We start from the raw sequence: 10,526 nt of genomic DNA, 5'->3' as shown, positions 1-10,526 counted from the left end.
ATCCTACGAAGAAGTCAAAAATGCAGAAAAGAAAGTCATATTATTAATACAAAACGAATACTTTTCTTATCATTTAAACAAAAGAAAATTAGAATCTTTGGCAACATATAAGGACGAAGAAGGAATTATTAGACTGCGAACAAAAATTACATTTCGGAAGGATACAGAAAACTTTAAACATCCTTTTGTTTTACCGGGAGAACATCAGGCTGTCAAAACGTTAATTAAAACAGAACACCAGAAGAACTCTCATGCTGGTTCTCAAATATTGTTGAATATTCTAAGAGAACATTATTGGATTTTAAACGCGAAAAAAGTCATTAGATTTCTTTTATCCAAAAGTGTTACTTGTTTAAGGTACGCAAAGAGAAATTTAACAGAAGTGATATCTGCATTACCAGAAAATCGCGTAAGAGATGCATCTATTTTTGAAATTATTGGAATTGATATGGCTGGACCTGTGTATTTAAAAAGAGAAGAAAAGGCTTGGATTTGCTTATATACGTGTGCTGTGTATAGAGCTGTGCATTTTGAACTTAGTTCCTCACTGTCTACAGAGGCTTTTCTCCAGAGTTTCTGTCGCTTTATAGCCCGCAGAGGCCGTCCTTCTGTAGTTTATTGTGACAATGGAAGCAACTTCGTTGTAGCATCAAATTGTTTGAAACTCGTTGATTGGAATGTCGTTGCTCAGTACACCACCACTAAGAAAATTCAATAGTTTTTCAATCCCCCAACTGCCTCTTAGTGGGGTGGGTTTTGGGAGCGATTAGTTGGCTTGATGAAACAAATTCTTAGAAGAGTTTTGGGGAAATCTCTGCTGTCTTTTGAAGAAATGACAACGGTATTCTGTGATGCTGAATTTGATATTAACTCTCGTCCACTTACCTACATGTTTCAGAAAAGGAGTCTGAACTTGTTCCTTTATCTCCTAACTCATTTTTGCAAGATTTCCGAAAGTCAGGCGTTCCTGATTTGGATGAGATTGATCAGCATTTCCTCAACAAGAGATTAAAATATCGTCAACAACTAATCACGGATATACGAAAAAGATTCAGATCTGAATACCTAGGACTTTTGATTCAAAGACATGATCCGAAGAAGCATGAGCAAAATATCAAACTTGGAGATGTAGTTCTTATTAGAAGTGATAATGTTAAATGTACTGAGTGGCCATTAGCCGTTATTACAGAATTGTTACCTGGAAGAGACAATGTCATTAGATTCGTACGATTGAAACCCACAAATGGGCAACTTTTACGTCCCGTACAAAGAACTTTCCTTTAGAACTTTCATGTAATTGGTTCGAAGATCTAAAAAATGAAAGATTTGAACAAGCTAGGGTTGAAGGGTATTCAGTGGAAAACAGCCAAAAAGATATTAAATCTATAAAAATTAGGAGTGGAAGAGAAGTGAAGCCTATCCAAAGACTAGACTTATAGACTTTATAAATGTTTGGACTTTAATTCAGTTCTTTTATGTTTTTCTTTAATATTTCTGGCCCACCAGCGGCCGAGCGGTAAAGACGCTGAACACTGGTAGTTCGGTCCGAGGTTCGAATCCCGCGAACGGGCTGGCTGCATGGGCGTTTTCGTGGTTTTCCCCATGTGTAACGTGTATACGAGCCAGTTTCCCTTAGAAAGTCCTCCACGAAGGCATCCCTTCTTTTAGGCAGATAGCCCTCGAGGCTTTGCCATAATCACACACACACACTTTAATATTTCTAACAGGTTAAGTTGTTTCCCAACAACTTAAGGTGGGAGGATGTTGGATTTCAAAACAATGTATTTTGTATTTACTTTAATTTTATACTTATAATTTTACAATACTTATTACTTTTACCTTTTGGCCACTAATAATTGTTGTTGGTTTCATGAGAGTTGCAAAAGGGCAATTCTTAGAATTAGGTAAACATGTTTCTGTAGTTTGTAAGGCTTAGTGAAGATTAATTGTATGTTATATACCACAGTGATGTTTTATTAAATAAATAAATACTTTAGAATATAGTAGTCTCTTTAGAGTCCTTGATACGCTGGTAATAGTTTGACGCATAAGCGAACATAATATCCGTATTATCCACTGGCACTTCATCTTGTAAGAATGACTTTATTCTCATTATTTGCGATTTTATATATCATCGTTTTCGATTAAAGACTGTTAATTGCGAGAGTTTCACAGGAGCCATTTTCTTGTTAATGGTTTCGCTTTTCAGATTTTTGTTTTAAAACAGTTCGAACTTCATCGGGTCGACGTTGACCATGTTACGTATATCCGTCGAATTAGTAGATTGTAAGTTAGTTTTACAACACAAACTTTAATGAACAGAATTATTTACAATTACAGAAATTACAGTTACATTGTTTCGTACCGAGAACAGAAGTTTCGTTGCCTAATGACTACGGAGGTCGAGAGTGAAACTCTCTTCCCCGTTGCCTAGACGATCTCCACTCGCGCTTGCGCAGCGTTGCCACAAAAGTTCAAAGAAATAAATATTTCAAACTCGTAACAACCAGTAAAGCTCATAGTACAGAGATGTCCAAAATCCACGCTATGATATCGAATTGAAAGAGAGTCTAATGTGGGGTATGATCCCCTCTAACATCCAGACAGGTTGCGCAGCGTTACAGCATACTAGACAGAAGGCAGTTGAAGAGTCCTTGTGACAATCAATCCCATTTCTACAGCAAAGCAGTATTCAACTTCGGGATGGTTCTTAGGGGAATATGGCGAGAGGAAATAACCTTTCCAATAGAGCATTGGACATGTTGTGTAGAATTACGGTCAGGAGATCTGGCTGGCCAATTCATGGACGAACATCCTCCCTTTCCATATAATCATCCACTAGATAAGCCCTATGTGAACGAGCGTTGTTGTCCAATAACAGGAACCCAGGACCAACTGTGCCCCTGAGAATTCGAACATAGTGCTCTAAGATCTCCTCTATAAATCTTATAGTAGCCCATATCTCAGCCACAAAAATGATCCTGTTCGCTGATGAGGGAGAGATGGTATCGTGTTCCAGACTTTCTTCGGATACCAGTTGTCATGTATCTGGCTGCGGTGAGCCAATCAGCTGCCTGGCAGAGCTCAGCAAGTGAGAGAGACGACAGTTGCATGTTAGCCTCAGAGGAGGCAGGTGGTAGATTAATTATGTTGTAGGGACGAGGTAGTGCTCCGAGTTTACCATTATTCTTTGAAAGTTAATTTTCTTACCATTATTCTTCGAACGTTAAATTTTAATAAATGTTTGTTTCGTTTTCTTTATGGTGCCTTATTCATCTGTAAGGCCATCACAACACGCTCTCTTTCGAGAACCAGAGCTAAGAAAGGTGACTGGATTTTGAGAAAAGATGAGAAATTTTTGTTGTAACTTTAAGGAAAATTTCTTCTAAATACGTTTAAGGGAGTAGTTAAAAGTGATTTCATTTCGGTGTTGAAGGAACTCTGAAAAAGCCGATTATAGTTTAAAAGTTGTAGAATTAAAAGATAAGCTTTTAAGTTCTAAAGAATATTTGAAAGATAAAGATTTTGTTATTGAATTCCTTAATACTATGGTTGAAGAAAGGAAAAAGTCAGAAGAAATTGTGAAACTGCGTTTGATGCAAATCGAAAGTAACAACGTAGAAAATAATTTTCATTAGATAAGCTTTTGAAAGTTATACAGGCATTATCGATTTCTGTACCTAAAAAGGGTGAAGCATGGAACTTATTTTTTGATTCAATAGAAAGGACTTTTAAGCATAAGAGCGTACCAAATGAGTTTAAGTCTGAAATTTTACTTCAACTTATAGGTGATAAATCTTCTAATATTCTAGTATATATTAAAGATGATGATTTGAAAGATTATGAAAAAATTAAATGCTTAATCCTTAAGGAATATGAACCATCACCAATTATATGTTTAGAAAAGTTTCGCCAAGCTCAAAGGTTGATGGGGGAAATTCATTTGCAGTTCGCCTCTCGTTTAAGATCATGTTGGATCCATTATTGTAAAAGTAGAAACGTCGATGATTTTGAGTCTTTAATTAACTTATAATTTCTGAGAAATTTTTTCAAACGTTGGATAGTGATTTAGCGTGCCATGTTGCAGTTCGACAAGGTGAAAGTTGGCTACGCCCAGAAGAACTAGCGAAGGAATGCGACACTTATTTCATCGCAAAAGGTAAATCTTTTGATGACATAAAAGGTGAAAAACGCACTAATTGTCGTGATTCATGAAAAAAAAAAAAAAAAAAAAAACTCTAAATATATTCCACCAGCGCTAAGAAAAGATTCAGTGGTAAATGAACAGAAACATTCGTTTAAACCGCGAGAATGTTATGTGTGTAGTAGCAGTTTACATTTGGCTAAGGATTGCCCGAACAGGCGAAATAAATTTGAGAGGTCCAGTAAACAGAACGATAATTTCCCGGTCAAACCGAAAGTTAACACTTCAAGTAAACCGAAGGACAATGCGGTTGTTACAAATGTAAATTCTAAACATTTACAAAAACGCGAGTGTTCCGACGGAAAACTTAATTTTTATTCCTTGGAAAAGATTACTATTTACATTGCAGGGAAGCAAGTAGAAGCTATAAAAGATTCAGGTACGGAAATACCAATTTTGAACACTGCATTAATTCCTGATTTAAAAATAGAAAGTAAGGGTAAAATAATCATTTTAAGTTCTGCATTTGGCGACGTCATAGAGGCAACGTTAGCAACTATTCCCATTTATTACAAAAAGCCAAATAGTTGTCTATATTCGCGCGTAGAATATTTTCGCGTTGACAGATAAGCTCAATGTTCAATGTTTAATTACACCAGATGTATGGGATCGCATATTTGAAGACGAGAATGAATCAACAGTCTTCCCTGAAACGAAACAGGAAACTCATGAACAAAAACAAATTGCGGTTGGCGCCATTGAAATGTCAAATGTAAATCTTTTTTATAGCTCAGTTGCGAATCAGAATGATGAAAGACTAAACAGTTATTCGGAATCGAATAAATTTAAGGTCGATCAGAGAAAATGTCAAACATTAATAAATTCTTTTAAGGACGCAGAATTAGGGAAGAATAATTTCTTTTTACAGGACAAATTATTATTTCATAAAGAAAAAAATTGTGGGGAAAACATACAACAGTTAGTTTTGCCCGAGAATGATCGAAATAAAGTTCTTCAATTAGCTCATGATTCCATATTCGGAAATCACTTAGGTATGAGGAAAACTAAAGAAAGAATTAAGCTTTCATTTTATTGGCCGAACATATCCAAAGATGTAGAAAATTATTGTAGAACATGCGAAAGATGTCAATTAAAAAGTCCGGAAAGACAATCGGATAACATTCCGATTACTCCTACGGTTCGCGCGCCATATCCCTTTCATACAGTGAACATTGATATTATTGGTGAAATTTCACCGCCTTCAGGAAGGAAACAAAAAATATTGTTTGTGTTTGATAGATAATCATTCAAAATGGCCAGAAGTCGTACCTTTGAAAAGGTCTTTCTGCTAAAGCTACTTGTGAGGCTCTCTTAGATATTTTTATGAGAACCGGTATTCCAGAAATAATTTGTAGCGATCAAGGCACTAATTTTACCTCACAATTAACTCGAGAATTCGAAAAATGGTTAGGAACTCATCTTCATTTTTCGACACCTGGTTACCCAGCATCAAACGGCTCAGTGGAAAAATGGAATCGGGTGTTTAAACAAATGTTATATCATGTAATTCGCACAGATCCTGTTAATTGGGACAAGCACATACCTTATTTATTTTTTGCGTATTGTGAAGTTCCAAATTGCACTACAGGTGTATCTCCATTTATGCTTATGTACGGTCGTGAAGCTAGAGGTCCCTTAGCTGTGTTAAAATCATCATGGTCCGGTGAAATACCATTACTTCTTAATTTGAGTAATTCAGCAGTTGATTATCTACAAGAATTAAAGATTTAGAGAAAGCATCTGAACTCGCTTCTTTATCTGCCTCGGAAAAACAAGAAGCTTACGCATATTATTTTAACCGTCACAAAAGTTTCAAAGAATTTAAAAATGGTAATCTAGTATATTTACTTGTACCAGACTCTAACAACAAGCTATATGCTAGGTGACAGGTCCAGGTGAAGTTGTTGAAAGAGTAAATCCTCATTCTTATAAAGTTAAATTACAGAGATGGGCAATGGCACTTCAGCGTTATAATATTCATATTTCTCATTGCCCTGGTGCACTATTAAAAAATGCAGATAGTCTTTCAAGACTAGTTGGTGAATGAAATAGGTGTGAACTAAGTATGAACTAATATGTTTTAAAACTTTACATTAGTTATTTTTCTTTTGTTCCGGAATTGTACGAGAGCTACTTTCCATCTGTTTTGAAAACAAATTACTGATTTAATGTTGCATTATAATATTGTGTTTTGAAATAGTATTGCATATATGTTTTATTACAGAACTCCGGTATTGTATCAAGCCATCTGTTTATCTGTTGTGAGATGAATGTTTATTGCACTTATTGCAAAGTATGTTATTACGTCTTGTATACATATTCATATATTTTGAATTAATTATGTTTGTGGAGTATACAATTTAAGTTTGTATTTGCTGGTTCAATTTTCAGATTCTGCTTCGCTTTGGCGTAGCACAATCTTACCGGGGGGGGGGAATCATGTATCTGGCTGCGGTGAGTCAATCAGCTGCCTGGTAGAGCTCAGCAAGTGAGAGAGACGGCAGTTGCATGTTAGCCTCAGAGGAGGCAGGTGGTAGATTAATTATGTTGTAAGAGCGAGGTAGTGCTCCGAGTTTACCATTATTCTTTGAACGTTAAATTTTAATAAATGTTTCTTTCGTTTTCTTTATGGTGCCTTATTCATCTGTAAGGCCATCACAAAATCATCACTTCAAAAATCATTGTTTAGACTGAATCTGAGCTCATCTGAAAAAGCACGGTGTTCCACTAAAGTTTGGTCCAAGGCGCATGTTGCGTGCGCCATGCTAAATGCGCTCTTGTTTGCTGCAGTGACCGGAGTGCAAATAAAGGGTACATGTATGCATTCCTATCTGAAGGAGCTTTTGGGCAACTGTAAGTGAAACTCGGCTTCCGGTGTCAGCATACAGCTCTGGTCAGAGCTGTGAATCTGCAGCAAACATGTCCGCCACGCTGAAAGTGCCAAATAACAATCCTCGTTTATGATTATGGATCTTCGTCGATCTTGTCTAGGATCTAGTATCCTGAAACTTTTTCCGCAAATTGCAGACGACACTGGGTGTTAGACTGAGCTCTGTCGTCACTCTTGCTTGTTATTGGTCTGCCTTCAAATTACCTGCAGTTCTGCATCTCATTCCGTCATCCATATGTTCGTGGATACTCATTTTGGTTATGAAATTTACCTAAGTCTTGCGGTAAAAAATAGTGAATGTCGTGAAGGAGTGTCAGCGCACCAGTCGTCGAAACCCCTCCTGCGCTTATACGCCTTTATAATCACATCTCCGCAGACAAGCACGTGTACGTTTACGTATTCGAATAGTTGCATAATTGTTTGGCGGCGTAACTTTGGTTCAAAACTTTTCGCAATATTAGTCACAGTTTGCAAATCCTCTTAATTTTGCACTAGAGTGAATTTTGACAAGTTTTTCTTGCAGATTCCGTCAGATTTTTATTAAGAATATTTATATAACTATACTAATCCATAGTATTATATAATAAGTAAATTTCCAGTCATAGATGCAAGTGTATCCAAGCCATTATACTTCCAACTTCATGCTTAGCAGCAGGCAATAGGGTTTTCGGATTCATTCGATTTCCTCATTTAATTTCGCCTCACAACGATTCATCCATCGGATCCAGACAAGTTTAGATTTTCTCGTCTACAAATAAAACGTTCAGTATGATAAATATTTGCTTAGCATGGACAATCTGCAATAATTTCCTTCTTGCTGATCGCCCATTACATCCATGTCCTCTAATGTCTGTTCTAATAATTTCAGAGATAAATTTTATTACAAATTACTCTGTAATTATAAGTTACTCTGCTGGAGATTTTACAGTAATATTTTAGTTTGATATGTTTTTTCATAAGCTAAATCTCCGATCTCTTCATATTAACTTGAAATGCGGTTCAGACCTCCGTGTATTTTGAACAGTTTCATACAATATTTATCATTTTAATACGTAGAAGTTAATTGAATTCTTTGCATTTTTTTTAACATTTGAAGTACTTTTATCACCTTTAAAATCGCGAATAATTAAATACTGAACAGAAATTTTAGTGAATTTGTAGCATCTTGTCAGTTTCATTTCAGGTATGGAACTCTTAATCTATTTTGCTAAACAAGTAATAATTTACAAATACAGAGAATAATTCTTGGGTTGTAATTTTTGTTCAAAACACAAAAATATGACAAGAAACATCATCTTCCAAAACAACTCAAAATTTTCGAGTATTCGAACTATGTGAGTTATCGTTTAACACTTTTGGAGCAAATTATTTTATTATAAAGAATTCATGATATTTATTTTGCAACACACAAGCCTTGAAATAAAAAAATAACATATCAGGAAATATTTGCAGTCTATGTTTTAACATTTAATACAAGAATTATGCAATAATTTTAAGAAACATAGGTACTCGAAAGCAAATGCGAGCAACTATTTCTATTTTACGTACTGCATCGAAGTTTAAGGACTAATTTTTTGAATAAAGTCCAGCACAAGTACTAAACGACATTTGACAGTGTTGAATACTATACTATTACAACTTGCTTTTTTTTTTAAATGTCTGCATGTGCACAAGCATTCTTGCTCTTTTATAATTTACTTCGATCCAGATAACATCTTCTACCACTGATTCAAAAGCTGAGAGATGAACAGCAATAAAATTTTATTACAAAGTGAAAAACAAAACTGCAAAATGTTTCAAACAAACTGTGCCTGCAAGTGAAACTTGATGCTATGCTTATGCTTAAACAAAAGGACAATCATCTGTTTAAAAATCTACAGCTAAGACTATGTTGGTGACCTTTCTTAATCTGAAAGGTATAATTCTCCAGGAATTCCTTTTTGAAGGTCAAACGGTAACCTTAGTAGTTTATAAAGATGCAGTGGACAAATTTCTAAAGATAATAACTTATCTGTTTAGACTAGAAAAAGTTTATACCATGGCAAACAGAAACTTCAATTTTATAAATCTCAAGTGAAGACCTTCTTTGTTACCCTTTAATGGGAAAGGATATTTTAACAGGAACTTCTTCCTAAAGACCAGACGGTGAACTCCATACATTTCAATCGACAGATTATGAAGAGAACCGTTTATTTAGAATAGATAAGGTTCACCATGGCCAACAGAAATTTCACTTTTAGAGATTTAAAGTAAAGGCCATGTTAATGATCTCTTTTGACTGTAAATGGATTATTTAACAGGAACTTACTTCGGAAAGTCAGACGGTGAAATCAGTAATTTTTAAAGATTTTGAAGGGAATCTCTGTTTGAATAGAAATGGTTTACCATAGCCAACTGATACTTCAGTTTCAGATATCTTGAATAAAGACCATGTTGGTTACCTTTTTTGATTGAAAAGGGACAATATGCCAGAAACGTATTCTTGGTGGCCAGGTAGTAAACTCAATACTTTATAAAGAGATAATAAACAGACTTCTAAAAATTATCATCTGTTTATACCGTAGAAGGTTCTAAATGGCGAACAAACTACAGGTTTAGAAACCTCTAGTAAAGACCATATTGGTAACTTTATGATTGGAATGGAATATTGCATCATAACTTTTTCCTGAAGATCGAACGGTGAATTCCGTGCTTTTTAAAAACATAACGGATATGTACAAGATAACGGATATGTATTTGAGAAGAATTCTGCACGTTAGTTCTGAAGTAACGAAATCAAATAATCACAAGTTTCCATTTATCATCGGTATGTATCGATGCAGTACCTTTTCTACTCCCAAAATCGAAGTCTCACTTAAAGATCTTTATTTTAATAATGAAGAGATTCAGTAATAAGAATTCTAAACAGTACTTCGAAAGGCGAGTTTAGCGAGGGAATCAAGCAGTTTTCTGAATGTGCGAAGCATTATAGTGCAATGAAGTAACTTTTTTTCTTTACAATGAAGACAAACAATGAAGTAAGTTTTTTTCTTTATAACAAACTACAGGTTTAGAAACCTCTAGTAAAGACCATATTGGTAACTTTTTGATTGGAATGGAATATTGCATCATAACTTTTTCCTGAAGATCGAACGGTGAATTCAGTGCTTTTTAAAAACATAACGGATATGTACAAGATAACGGATATGTATTTGAGAAGAATTCTGCACGTTAGTTCTGAAGTAACGAAATCAAATAATCACAAGTTTCCATTTATCATCGGTATGTATCGATGCAGTACCTTTTCTACTCCCAAAATCGAAGTCTCACTTAAAGATCTTTATTTTAATAATGAAGAGATTCAGTAATAAGAATTCTAAACAGTACTTCGAAAGGCGAGTTTAGCGAGGGAATCAAGCAGTTTTCTGAATGTGCGAAGCATTATAGTGCAAT

The sequence above is a fragment of the Stegodyphus dumicola genome, chromosome 1 (genome assembly GCF_044657685.1).
Source record: "Stegodyphus dumicola isolate Sdum_Otavi_A_Nest chromosome 1, ASM4465768v1".
NCBI classification, from domain to species: Eukaryota; Metazoa; Arthropoda; class Arachnida; order Araneae; family Eresidae; genus Stegodyphus; species Stegodyphus dumicola.
Note: the sequence above shows the minus strand (reverse complement) of the source record.